The following is a 15,145-nucleotide window of genomic DNA, read 5'->3' as shown; positions in this document are numbered from 1 at the left end:
AAGAATAAAGCAGCTGCAGAAAGTGGTAGTAACACTAGACAAAATGGCTAAGCTTAGAAAAAGAGAAAATAAAAATAAACAAACTCAAGGTAAATCTGAAAATAAAATCTCAAAACATGAATGAAATTCAGATAAAGAGAAAGCCAATCAACTTTTCAAACATTTCAGTTATTCTAAATAATGTAAATACTAGATAAATACCAAAATAACTATAAAATTAGCTCTAAAATTAAGAGAGTTTAAAAAATAAATAGCATTTACATAGAGAAATAAGTAATTCTGGAACAAATACAGACAAGTATGGACAAAGGTCATATGTTGTTAGTTACTCTGTCTGTGTTAAACATAACCCTAAAACTCAGTAGCATGAAAACAAATATCATGCTCATGAACTCTGCGAATCAGGAATCTGAGCAAAGCACAGAGGGAAGCTTCTTTTCTATTCCACTCAATGGCAGCTGAGGCAGCTCAAAGCCGAGGGACTGGAAATGTCTAGAAACCTTGCTTATTCACATGCTTTGACGCTACACTGGGAAGATTGAAATAGCTGGGGTTCCTCAAGTGTCTTTATCTCTGTGTGTTCTCTCCAGATGGTCTTGCCAACAACATAAGCATCCAAACCTGTAGAGAACTGTATGTCTTCATTTGAGCCCAAACTAACAACTATTGCTGAGAAGAAAGATCTCAACTGCTACGAAGAATGACAGGTTAGCAGTTTCTTGTTATACATTTGGAATGTAAGAGGAAACGTAAAGAAAATTACAAGAAGGTAAAAGAAAGCCAGGTACAGAATAGTTAACAAGATCATGTGCTTCCTTGAGGGTAGGTATACCTCAGAGGGGTCTGGGAAAGAGAATGACTTCTGGCGTTTCAAAGGTGTGTTAACCTGGATGCACAAGAACAATGAACAAGGCTCGCTTTAAAATGTTGCACTAAAGACCTTATAGGCCTAGAACACAACTACCCACTATGCACCCACTGCACACTTAGGAATTCATGATCAGATCACGCTGTGAGGTTATTTTCAGTCTTTGAACCTGTACATACCCCTTTGTTCATCCACACCACTCTAGAAACTTCTGATCCAAAAGGGGGAAAATGAGTTGCACGTAGCAGTCACTGGTCCGTAGCGTTTCTGAAATTCAGCCAAGCTTGTGCATGTGTCTAGTTTCTCCATTAGGGCTCAGTCCAACTGCCTGAGAATGATTCTACGTGGCTTTTGTCTCATCCATATTAGTCTAGGTTCTTGGTTCCGCATCCTAAAGTATCCATTATTTTCCATTCAAAAAAAATAATAAATTGTATTTTCTGCTAGGATGTTTCCTCAGCCAGCTTCGTGCCTGTAAAAGTTTGGCAGTTGAAAGCTCTCTTTTCATTTTATACTGTATCTGCCCCTTAAGTTTAACTGATAGTATTCTTTTTAAACTGTGTATGTTCCTTATAAATTCATTTATAATCCCTGTTGCTAGACAGAAAGACATAAAGATATCTTTGAGATTAAACACTTCTTGACTTTGGGCTTCCTATAAAGTTGTTGAGAGACAAATACTCAGAAGATCCTCCTAAAATCTATTGTTTAATGAAGAGGATCCATGAGGCACCTTTAAAATCCTTCCAAGTAATTTTATCTGACTGTGCAGTTTACTGAAGCATCACCTAATATCTTTCTCAGGTTTTAACAATGGATCTTATAATCTGATTTCATATTTGCTCTGACGCGCTTTCTTAATGTGGGAATATTGGGGAGGCTAGAAATGAGAAGGGAGCACCTGGCTTCTTTGCATTTGGCAATTCTTTAGCTTGTCTCCTCTAAAATTTTACTGTAAGATTCCATAAACTAGATAGTACTTTTAACATTCTGCCTATGAATTTCCTTAGCTAAACCATTTAGTTCTTTGATTCTATGGAAATAATGATAAAGATGTTTCTAAATAGCCCACCATTAAATACTGAGGATACTTTTCTTCAAGCCTCTGAAACCATTTTTTTTTTCCATATCCCTTTTAGCTTTCACTGACACTCTCCTCAGGGGCATTAACTTTCTATTAACAGTCCCTTAATTTCCACATCCCTACCCCAACTTCCACCTGCCACCTAGTCTCCTATAGCCACTGTCATATTAGGATTTTGTTAGAACAATACCCAAATTTTCTTGTGGAATTTCTTGCAACAAAATTCCAATCCAGTTACTATGGCTACATAACAAATTACCCCAAAAACTATTGTATAAAAACAACCAATGTTTATTATCTTACAGATTTGGGGGTGAGGAATTTGGATAGGACATAGAAGAAGTTGATTTGTTTCATTCCACTCAATATCAGGTAGGATGATTCAAAAGTTGGGAGCCAGAATCATCTGAAGGCTTGCTAAATCACATAGCTTGTGCCTGAGCTGTAAAGGTTTAGATATCTGAAGTCTGGAGCAGTTGGAATCTCCTTAAGCATTATTTTTTTTTTTATTTATGTGGTCTCTACATATGGCTTTCCCAGGAGGGTGGTCTTAGGATAGCCAGACATCTTACATGGGAGAAAGAGAGAGAGAGAGAGAGAGAGAGAGAGAGAGAGAGAGAGAGAGAGAGAGAGAGAGAGAGAGAGAGAAGCAGTATCTCCTTGTATGACATAGCCTAAGAAGTCATGCATTATTTCTTCACATGCTATGTTTTACAAGTGAATAACCAAGCCTGAAAGTAACCAATTTTGAAATTAAACAAATAAGACTCCACCTTTTTTTAAGAGGAGTGTCAAAGAATTTGTGGATGTGTTTCAAAAAGCATTTCACAGAGATAAGCAAATAAATTATCAGAAAACTTTAAAATGTTTTGAAAATCTAGAGAAAACTTGGCCAAAGTGAAAATACATTACGTGGATGCTACTAACAAGGCATTGACCCAGATAGCAGTGCACAGAAATAAAGCAATACAAAAATATGGCAGAATTTAAAAGAAAGAAGAAAGAATAAGCATAATTTTAATACATGCTTGATAGGAGTTTCAGAAAGAGATAATAGAGGTAATGGCAGAGCAATTATTCAAAGATATAATAACTAAGAATTTGTCTCAACTGATGAAAAATATGTCTCTGGATGGAAAACTCATAAGTGACAACAAAGATATATAAATATAAATTCATACTTAGATAAAGAGGAGTGAAATTTCAGAGTATCAACAATAAAGAAACTATTAAAATTACCTGGAAGAAACAAAACGATATTCAAAGGAATTAAATTATACTAATTACAGAATTATCATAGAATACTAGTAGAATAAGCAATTCTAGATATAAGAAGACAATGGAGTAATGTCTTCAAAGTGTCGAGGGGAATTGTCACTGTGAATTCTATTTCAGCCAAGCATATTAATCAAGGCATATATTTTCATGTATAAAAAAAAGGTACCAAAGTGTTAGCTCATAAAACCTTGATGAAGTACTGAGTGTAGAGTATATTTATAGTCAAGAAAAATAAAAGAAGAAAGAAAAAGTAAGAAGCAAGAAACAATGCATGACAATGCATTGATTTTAAGATAGTATATCTGTTTAATGAATATAGAAATGTATTTGATGTTTTAAAAGGTGAAATTATAATTTCATGCAATAACAAGACTACAGAATGAGAACTTTGCTGAATAAGTTGAATTAAAGTACATGAATAGCTTTGTGTAAAAAAGTGAAGAAAAATCAGAGTAAAAGTGAAGATGTGTGAATAAAGTCTGAAAGCAAAAAGAAACAAAAGAGAAGCAATAAAAATGAATGATGAAAGGAAAATAAAAATGATAAAGTAGAGTTAACAAATTTAGTAGTGATCATAATGCACCAAATTTATTACTTTATGTATTAAAAATAGAGATTAGTAAATCATGTTGAAAAAGATGAAAGACCCAGCTATCTCTGGCTTACCTTAAGCATAATTAACAAACATGACATATGACATTTGAAAATAAACCAGTAGAATTAATAAATCAGCAAAATACTGTGGTAGGAATATTGGCTCCCTGAAGATGGCTTATGTACCTTTCTCTATCTTTATTAGTGTTTATTCAGCCATTTGTGCTTCTAATACTACTTCTATATGCTCAAATGTCATCTCTTGATATTGTCTCACCATTTCCTGCATGAGATCTTGAATTCCTACTCCCCCTGCTCCTTGCTTTTTTAAGAGAATAGTTCACTTCAATTAAAAAAAAGTCAAAATGTTTGGTCACAACTTATTGTCCAGGTGGGCCCAATATATAACTATTAGAATCCTTAAATGGGGAACAGAATGGTAGAAGTGTCCCAGCCAACATGATGCAACGTGAGAAAGATTCGACTGGCTGTCGATTACTTTGAAGATGGAGAAATGGGTCCACAAGAAAAGGGATGTGGATAACCTCTCAAGTCAGGAGAAGGCATGAAAATAAATTCTCTTCCATGGCCTCCAGAAAGAAACACGGCCTTGCCAATACCTTGATTTGAATCCAGTGGAGGTATTTCAACCATATTTTCAGAACTGTAGGATAGTACATTTGTATTGTTTTAGGGCATTAATTTTGTGGTAATTTGATACAATAGTAGGTAACTATATAAATACTAATAAAAATGCATAATGTAGTGGTAATAATATAGAATTTCATAATGAGAGGTAAAATAGAAACGAGAAATAAACAAAAAAAAATGCAAGCATACCATTCACTTCAAGTAAACACTTATAAAGCAATTTGAAATAAATCCATTAGAATGTAGAAAAATTAATTCTTTGCACGTATGTATACAAGTGTATGTATATATGAATGTATGTTGAGGGAATGCGAGAGAGGGCCCTGCAGCAAATAAATAAAAAGTATATATTCTATTCAAGCCTCAAATATTTACAAAATCTTAACTATATACTCAATCACAAAATCAGTCATAATGCATTTCAAATAAATGATCATTTACCCTTTATAACCTTTTATAACCCTTTATAACCTCAATGCAATTTAGTTGAGAGACCACAATAAAAAGAAATGTAAGACTATGTGTTTTAATTGTATAAATACTTTTTCAAACCTTAAAATCAAAGAGAAATCAAAATATTTCAAATTGAGAGACAACAAAATAATACACCACCCTCTATGGGGTGCAAAAAATATACGAGTCCGTGCTCAAAGTCCATTTTATATTAATTTATTAGCTTATAAGGATTAAAAGTGATATGTTAAGCATTCAATTCAAAGACATGATAGCTGTAAGACTGAAAAATATTTATACAAAACATTTACATAAACCCAATACACGATTGATTTAAAAATCACAGCAAAAATATGTTGTGATAAAGCAGTTTAAATTGTAACCAGACAGTCTGACTTTTAAAAAAAATTTAAGTGAACTATTCTCTTAAAAAAGCAAGGAGTGGGAGGGAGGGTAGGATTCAAGATCCCATGCAGGAAATGGTGAGACAATATCAAGAGATTACATATGAGTACATGGAGATAGTAGTAGAAGGACAAATGGCTGAATGGACACTAATGAAGAGAGAAAAAGGTACACAAGCCATAGATGAGAACGATGAGCAATATCTAATGAAACTGATTGGGCAGAAATGGAAGATAATTGAGACAGGCAAGGGAAATTGAGGATCCAAACCACTGGAGTCCACTCTCACCACCCCCCCCTCAAAAAAAATAAATAAATAAACAGGGCATAAATCCAGAGGACATTCTCAGAGAAATAGAAATTAAAATCAACATACTAAAATCAATAGTTCTATTTAGAATTGTCCACTCTCAGATATAGCCCAGTAAAATTATTAAATTTCAAAATGAGGAAAATGATATGGACAATCAGACAAAATGAGCAAGTTACTCAAAGGGCAAAGTGTAACGGGAGATTCAGACTTCATCACAGTGACATTGTACTCTAACCTGAGAATATTATGTACTATTGTCCAAGAATAAAGGCAAGAGAAAAACAGTTTTGAAATGCAAGAATCCAAAAAACATTTTAGTGGAATCTTCTCTTTAAAAAAGGTAAGAAAATAGATTGCAGCTTAGCATTGAATTATTTTCACTATAGGAAAAAAGTGCAAACAAATGTACTGTTACAAAGCACAATGTAAAATGATACGCTACATTCATGGAAAACTCCAGGAAGACAATGAAAATGCAGTAACATATGATAATTCTCTAAGTAACCTGGATATACATAAAATCAGTACATATAATATTAGGTTGGTGCAAAAGTAATTGCGGTTAAAAGGTTAAAAATAAATGCGAAAACTGCAATTACTTTTGCACCAACCTAATAGTTAACATTTTATATGTATACATATATATATACACACACATATATATATAATGCATATATATATATATAGGATATATATGTAATGTATATATGGAATATATAATGTATATATAGAATATATATAATGTATATATAGAATATATATAATGTATATATAGAATATATAATGTATATATATATAGAATATATATAAATATATTCTATAAGATGAAGGAAATAATAAAATTCAAAAATTTAAACAAGAAAGTCTCAAGCTTTTAACTACATGTAAAGCAAAATATTCATATCTAGCAGAATAAATCAGTCAAAAAGTCTAGGTTATACTTCAGTAACCACCAGTTGCTTCCCCCAGATCTTACTCATGCATCATTTTTTTCATAGACAATTAGGATACCACCTCTTTCACATCTGAGTACATAACAGACTTACCCAGAGACAGAAGCTAACCAAAATCCACCATCAGAAGCAATGGAATATTCTACAACGGTAGGAGTGTTCTCTGTTTGTGTTAACCCATACAGTAGCCACTAGCCAAGGGCAGCTATTGAGCACTTGAAATGTGGCTAGTGAGAATGAGAAATGGAATTATAATTTTATTTAACTCAAATTAATTTAAATTTGAATAGCCACACATAAGTAGTGGCCACCACGCTGGGTGGTACATATAGGGGACATTGTCATTTATCAAGGAAGAGGAAAAGACAACATGGCAAATCAGAGTCCAGTTTCCAAAACCCACATCAGACAAATGCAATGTCTCTTCCATACACATTCATAAAGAAATTTAAAATTCTCTGTATTTTTTATTTCTTTTTATAAACTCTGAATCAAGAATAAAAAATATGCTAACATCTGTTCATTTTTGGTAGCAGATGTTTGTTTGCATTATCATATACTATAAATTTAAGGGCTTTTAATTTTAATTATATTTTAATTAATAATATCACTGATTGAGATGACACTGCTGCCAAATTCTTTTTATATACGAATTCTCCTGACTTCCATAGCACCATCATCTCCTCTTAATCTTTCCTCACCAGGGATCCAGTTTAATCCTTCTTTACACATGGGTTTTTTCCATTACACTGTAATGATCTTCAGGTTTCTGCTCTTGCACATATTTTCTTCTTCATTGAGTTTAAACTTGACTCTTTTGTTATTATCCATATGGTTCCCAAATTGATGAACAAGGCCTGCCGGATGTATGATATGTCCATGCAGCTCTCTTAGATTTTAGTTTGATATTTTTCCTCCCGCTGCACTTTGAACACCTTAGAGCAGGAACTCTTTCTTTGCCCCTAAAGCTTGGCAGAAGACATTGTGTATGACGGTTATTTAATCAAAAGTTTATGGAATAAGGGGGATCATTGAATAGAAGAAGTTTATTTCTATAAGCTGAATTTGAATACCACGATAGCCAGGAAAAAGTATCTAAAGAATTCTATAGAACCAATTATGCAGTTACAAATGCAGATTCAATTTCCTTTACATATTTTTTCCTCTCTCCCCCTTCTCTCAATCTGAGAAATGTTTATTTTTATTACTATGGGAGGGGTTTTTGGTTCTTTGTTTGTTAGTAGTCACAGACGTGATCATTTTAGAAATGACAAGCACGTCAGAGTCCCAATCAGCTGCTTGTGGTCCATTCTTAAATGGAACTACCACCTTTATTAACATTTTAACTCTCTCATTTTCAGTCTTTCCTGACTTCAGTATATATCCGTTATGACAATGTGGTGGTGATTCTTAAATGGACACAATGGCCTTGTCACTTTTTAAACAATTAATAGACATAGACATGTGTGCCTTTTGTAAAGGGTTTGGGTAAGGCACTCCTTCCTGATAATAAGTCAACCTAAGTAGATGACACCCAAAGGCTACTTCCAGCTCTTTGAAGCTGAGGTTGGAAACTAACTCAGCATAAGGCTAATGTTGTTTACATACACATCAACAACTTCTTCCAACATTGATTATAGTTTACTGAGATCTTGTGAATCTATTTTCTATACCTCTTCTGCTTCATTTTTAACTTTATCTCCAACTACAAAATTTGGTTTCACATAAATAATATTTGCAATCATATTCTTCCAGATTGTTGTTTCAGACACTATAGGCAGGATAAATAATTCAAACACAACCTAACTAAAGGACATCCATTCCACCTCAAATTCTGAATGAATAAAAAGAGAATAAATATGTTTTTGTCTTGGGAACCCTGATATTGAAGCGAATGAATTCTGAGCCTGCACAGGTTCAGAGAGATGCAGAAAGAGATTCACATGATTTAGTAAAGCTCAGATGATCCTACTGCTTTCAGAACACCTCTTTTTTATCAACACAATGTAATGTACAAAATAAGTATACCGGAAAGAGTTATTATCTGACTCCAATAGATGGACTAAGCTATCAGAGCAATATATTTTATTTTCTCACAAATATGACTGAATTGGAGGTGCCTATATATCAGTTAAGAACAGAAAGCAGCAGGGACTTTATAAATCTTGAGCAGTTATAGAGTGGAAAGAGAACTGGGCTTGGGATCATGAGACAGAATTCACCCGCACTCTGACACTTAGTAGCTGGGCACATTGAATAAATCCCTCTGAACCTTTGTTTCCTCACCTAAGTAATGGGATACTTGGAGTACTTACTTTGGATTTTGCACAGGGTTGCTGAGAATATCAAGCAATAGAACACTCACGAAAATGTTTTAACAAGGAGACAAAGTAGCATAGTAGGAAAGAATACATGCTGGGGACTCAAGCTCCCTGGTTTCACAAACTGGGTCAAGCACTGTGATTGGGGTGATCTGGGCAAGTGACACAATCTTTCTAGGAGCCAACTTCATAATGTGTAAATGCACCTACCTCAAAAAGTTATTGATGAATTAACTATGGTGTACACCTGAAACTCATATACTATTGAACATTAGCTATGTTTTAATAAAAATCTTTTTAAGAAGTTATTGATGCTATGGAATGAAATCCTCCATATCAAGTATTAGGTCTGAAGTATGAGAAGCACTGTGTGGCTAGACATTCGTGTGAAGACAGTGTGTGCATGACAGCTGCACCACCCCTGCCCTACTTGGGCAGTGGGCCAAGCGCAGTACTTCTTCCACCTGATGTACCCCTCTTCTTCTAATGTTAGCAGGTGGGTGTGTTGATCTATTTTTCATATTTTCTTGCCTTAGAGTGGTTTGACCTGAGACTCATGTTTGAGAATTAATGTATGGGAAGATGGTTAGAGTTTTTTCATGTTTGGTTCAAGGCTCCTTAGGAGCTTAGAATATGAAGGAGCCCCAAAGAGGGTCCAACCTAGCTTAATCTTTGGAGTTCTATCCCAAGCTTTGAAACTCAAAGCCCCAATTCATAATAAGAGGTTATTTTGTCTTGCTTATTTTGTGTATTGACCATCATCAAATACCCTTCAGGAGGAGGGTGTTTTGAAATGGAACTCAGATAGTCCTAAATTCTTTAGATAAAGGCACTATTAATATTTTCCTTTAAAATAACTCCTTATTTGGGGGTTCTAGCATCTCTATTTCCTATGTGCATTTCTCTTTCTGACACTTTTTTCTGCTCCCAAACTAATTGTTCACTGGCCAATTACTATTTAACCTTCAATACTCAGATTGAATGAAACTTCATATATGAAACAGTTTTTAACACAATTCTTCTAATATAGCTTTTGGATTAGGTTCCAGGGATAAAACTGCCAATTAGCACCCAATACATTCCCTCATCATTCCTTAATTATAGAATCCAGAATTTATTTAGAAATGCAATAAGCCTGTCTAAAAGATGGCATTCAGAGCTCTGCTTGCAGAATGTAGCCTGTGACTACATTCTGACAAATGAGATCTAAGCACAAATGTATGGGATTTGGGGAAAAGCCACATCAAGGACATTAAGTTGGGAAATGTGTGGTCATGCTTTTCTACTTTCTCTCCTGCCCATCTATATCACAGATGCAAACATCACAGACCTTCCTCAGTTATCTGTGAACATGAAGGGACCTCCAAAAACGGTAGTCAGCACTCATGTCATGAAACAGGAAAGCAGAAGGGGTTTGATTTTCAGAGAGCTGTTAATAACCCTCTTCTTCACATTGCTTTATGTGAGAGAGAAATAAACTATATAAATATATATAAATATGTAGTGTTATATTTGTTACAATGTTACCAACAGCTCAATTAAAATAGTTCTTTTTCATTCTATCTCCACATCCTATTATTTCCAGACTTTGAGTTTTGAAGGGTCATTCTTATATGAATTTTTTCAAATCCATCACAATTAATTGCATATTTAGATGATTTAATGTTCTGAAATTTAGTTTAAGATCTAATTCTTGAGGGTAGGTGCTAGAGGGAGATGGTAAAGTGGGAAGAGCTGGAGGAAGGACTTATCCCTTCCTGCTTGCATTCTGTTACTGTCAATATCCCAGAAATGACTCTTCTTCATCCTGTGAAACTGGTTCTTATCTCCAGCATTTCATTGATACTCTCAGAACAAGCTTCATATGCCCGAGGTACACAAAACTCTTGGGCATGTGTGTTGTGTGTGTGTGTGTGTGTGTGTGTGTTTCTGGCATGGGAGGTAACAATCTAGCAATCTGTTGTTTAATAAACCTATCAGGTGATTGTGATGTACACACAAGATTGTACACGCACGTGCCCTATCTACATAGCAATTACTTCATATTTCTCTATATATACTCCTGCTTAATATTCTGTACACCGTTCTTTAATTCTACTCAGTGTTATAAAACTCCTACAGCATTGGCCATCTCTCAGGAGGCTCTGCAATCCTGGTCAAACATCAACTGGCTGTTTACTTTTAGGATCTCTGGGCGAATATGATTCTGAGATTTCCCTTCATGTCGTTCTTTATTCTTCAAATTTCCTTCACTTCTCTCCTGTGATGATTTCTTTATTTCATTTCCTCATTTCACTGGAGCACAAAATCAAGTAACTTCCTGAAAATGATACATGGGTGGTGATTTTTTGAGACCTTGAATATTTGAAAAGGTCTAATTCCACTTTACATTTTTTTGATTATTTATCCAACTATAAAATTCTAACTTAGAAATATCTCCTAGCAGAATTTTGAAAATGTTGTGCTCTATTTTCTGCTGAAAAGGACTGCTGCTTTTGAAAAGTCCAAGGTTATTCTCACCCTGATATTGTGTATGTAACCTTTCTCTTTTCACACATTTTTGATAATTTTCTTTTTCATTTTCTCTCCCCCCCCCAAGAATATCTATTATTAATACTTTGAATTTGGACTTCATTGATTGGATTTTTGGAGGTTTTTTGCTCATATTGTCCATGTGTGTCATTAGAATTTTTTCTACCTTCTACGAGATTGAGATTGCTTAAACTCCCATCTCTTTTACTAATTTTTGAGTATATACTCAGATGTTTCCACTAATGATTGCATACATTCACTCTTATTTTTGAGTATTCCAAATTATAATGCCCCCAATTTGGGGAGATCTTCCCAGATCTCTTTGTGGAGAATAATGTGTGTTTAGGTATTCTGATGTTCCATCATTTTTTTTTTCTATTTTGTGTATATATTTTCTTAATAGTTAGTTTAAGACCTTATTTTTCGTGTTCGATGCCTCCCAAAAAATGTGACTTATTATTACCAACAAGAATACTTGCTATAGATTGTTTATTTATTTTTTAATAAAGGAAAACTATTTATATATTTTACATGATGTTTTCAAATCCAACATAATGCGGCAATAATTTCTAGTATCAAAAATATTCATTTCAGTCTACCAGAGGTACCATGCTTAGGGGAAAAATGATTGATTTTTAATTAAATTTTAAAGAAGAGGATTTTCTATAGGAAGAAAAGCAACAACAAACTCTTCAGTGCAACTTTTCATCCTTTCTGGGATCTATATTAAAAAATTAACTTCTTGGTTGTCTTAAAAACTCGATGGAAACCATATTTAGAATTAATAAAGCTTGTCCCGTGTGTTAGATTGTCATTTCAAATAAGCCATTACCACCTAAACAGAAATTCTTGCAAATTTCCATCATATTTTTCATCCTTTTATGAAAAATTTGAAATTATTCAGATTTGTAAACTATCACATATGTTTCAAAAGCAAGATATAATGGCTAGATACATCATCATTTTTGAAAGTAAATAAAAAGGATTGGAAAACAATAAACGACATATACAGAGAAACAATGCATCTTCTAACATTCTAAATTACTTTGAGAACTCAGGAGAATTCAGATTATAGAGGTGACTGTTTAATTTCAAATTCATCTTTCCATACATTATTAAAATAATAATAAAAAGAAAGGGAAGTCACCTCTGTACTGAGGACAAAATGAAAAGAAAAAAAAAGTTGTTTAAGCAACTCATTTAATTAAATGATTCATACAGTATTTTACTTGGTTGAGTATTCATTAAATGACCTTCCCAATGTTCCAGTGAAATCAGTGTGCAAGAATGTCACTGGTAAAAGCAAATTAATTAAGAGATTTTAATGAGCATAACAGCCTGTTTTTTCCTCTAAGAAACTTTATGGTCTTTGAATAATACAATGTTACAGCCAGGAAATTTATTTCAAAAATCATAAAGATGCATTTTGCTCTATTTCATTGTTTCTTTACATTTATTTCTGATATTAGTGACTAAAACGTCACTAATGCTGAGCAAAGATTTTCAAACTTAATGAAAATATGTATTCAAACATGACATAAACCAGCATCAAGCACTTATATCAATTGAGGGAAAACACTATTAAAAGTTGAAATTGGTAATTAAGGTGATGCTAGCAAGATGGCAGAATAGGTTTCTCGCTTAGCAACAATAAATTGACAGCCATCCACAATCAAAAGTTCCTTTGATTACAGGTAGGAGACTATGGAATTTCAGAGGTGTCCAAGACCAAGGAGGGCTATTTTGAGAAGGCAAGCAGTGCTCAGGAGTCTGACACGCTGATCACGGTCCTGGCTATACACCGAGAAATTGCTTTGTACCTCTCTAAACTCCACTACAATCCTGTTTGGCCTTGATCCTACCACCAGCAACATACATCAAACAGCCTAGGAGGAAGCATGTCCACCTATGCCTCAGGTAACAGGACTAACTTTGTTCCCAGCTGTGGAAGGTACTTGTGTCCCAGCTGCAGTCCCTCTCAGCCATGGTATAGGAGAGACCCTAGAGATAAGACAGTGGAAGTGGGTCTGACAGTACACTCTGAAATAGTCTGTAACTAGGTCCCAAACCCTCCCAGCGGCAGTCTATAAACAGTCCTGCTGGCCCAGGGACCTAGCAGGAAACACTTATGTCTGCATCCCAGAAATCCTAAAATAGCCTTTTACTTGGCTCCAGCCCCTCCCAGGACAATTCATGAGCAGTCTTGTTGGCCCAGGGTCCTGCAGGGAGACAGGCCTTTCAGTACCTCTAGAAGCAGGCCAGCCAACCTCAGTCCGACAGCAGATCCTGGAAAGGTCATGTGACTTGATTCTCACTTGTCTTAGCCATGATCTACAAGCAGTTTTTCCTATGCAGAGATCCACCAGAAGACCTGCCTGTCGATGCCCCTGAAGGTAAACCTGACAATTAAGTTCACAAACTTATCCTAGAAAAACTGCTACATACCTCATTGCTGAATATCACTATGGTCACTTTCCAAGTAGTCCCCTTGGGAAGCTGTGCATTGAAGCCAGCACCTAGCCCACCCTTCAAAGCAATTTTGGAATTCTTTTTCTGGAATAGCCATCAGAGCTGTCATCATATTACCCTTGATGTCCTGAATGTCATCCAAATGGCTTACTTTAAATATTTCCTTTATCTTCAGGTAAAGAAAGAAGTAATTGGGGCCCAGATAAGGTGAGTAGGGAGGGTGTTCCAATATAGTTATTTGTTTACTGGCTAAAAGCTCCCTCAAAGACAGTGACCTATAAGCTGGTGCATTGTTGTGATGCAAGAGCTATGAATTGTTGGTGAAAAATTCAGGTTGCTTTCATCTAACTTTTTCACCCAGGCTTTTCAGCACTTCCAAATAGTAAACTGGTTAACTCTTTGTGCAGTTGGTGCAAATTCATAATGAATAATCCCTCTGATATCAAAAAAGTTTAGCAATATCATTTTGACCCTTGATTTGGACTGACGGAAATTTTTTGGTTATGGAAAATTGACTGACTTCCATTGTGTACTTTGACGTTTTGTTTCAGGGTCGTATTGGTACATCCATGTTTCATCACTGGGGATAACATGGCCCAAAACATCGTCTTGCCTCTCCTAAGGGTCTTGGCAAACTTCAACTTTCCTTTGCTTTTGTTCATTGGTAAGCTCCTTCAGGAGTATTTTTTCACACACCTTTGCCATGCCAAGATTTTCCTGTTTCTTTATCGATGGTTACTTGGTGTGCTATGTTTTCTCACAGTCACCTGATGATTTTGATGCACAATTTGATGAATTTTTGCAATGTTTTCATCAGTTCTGCTCATTACTGGCTGCCCTGAACTCTTTTAATCAGTGATGCTTTCTCTCCCCTCAGAAAAGCATTTAACCCATGTGTACACTGCCGTTTTCTTCATGGCATTATCCCCATAAACTTGGACTAACATGTCCCTGATTTTACTTTCACTTTGCCAAGTTTAACAGGAAATTTAATGTTTGTTTGTTGCTCTAATTCAAGCTCAGACATTCTTGTGACAGCACAAAAAAGACACACAACAACAATACTGAATGCCACTCAGCAAGACACCGCTACACGTCGACATGAACACAGCTGTGAGACACTCATATACCAAGGTTATGAAACTGTTTGTACGGTGCTGTCAATGTAAGCACATGTTGGCAAGTTACGAACTTAATTATCATAGATTGAAAGTGAAGAGACGG

The sequence above is a fragment of the Rhinolophus ferrumequinum genome, chromosome 13 (genome assembly GCF_004115265.2).
Source record: "Rhinolophus ferrumequinum isolate MPI-CBG mRhiFer1 chromosome 13, mRhiFer1_v1.p, whole genome shotgun sequence".
NCBI classification, from domain to species: domain Eukaryota; kingdom Metazoa; phylum Chordata; class Mammalia; order Chiroptera; family Rhinolophidae; genus Rhinolophus; species Rhinolophus ferrumequinum.
Note: the sequence above shows the minus strand (reverse complement) of the source record.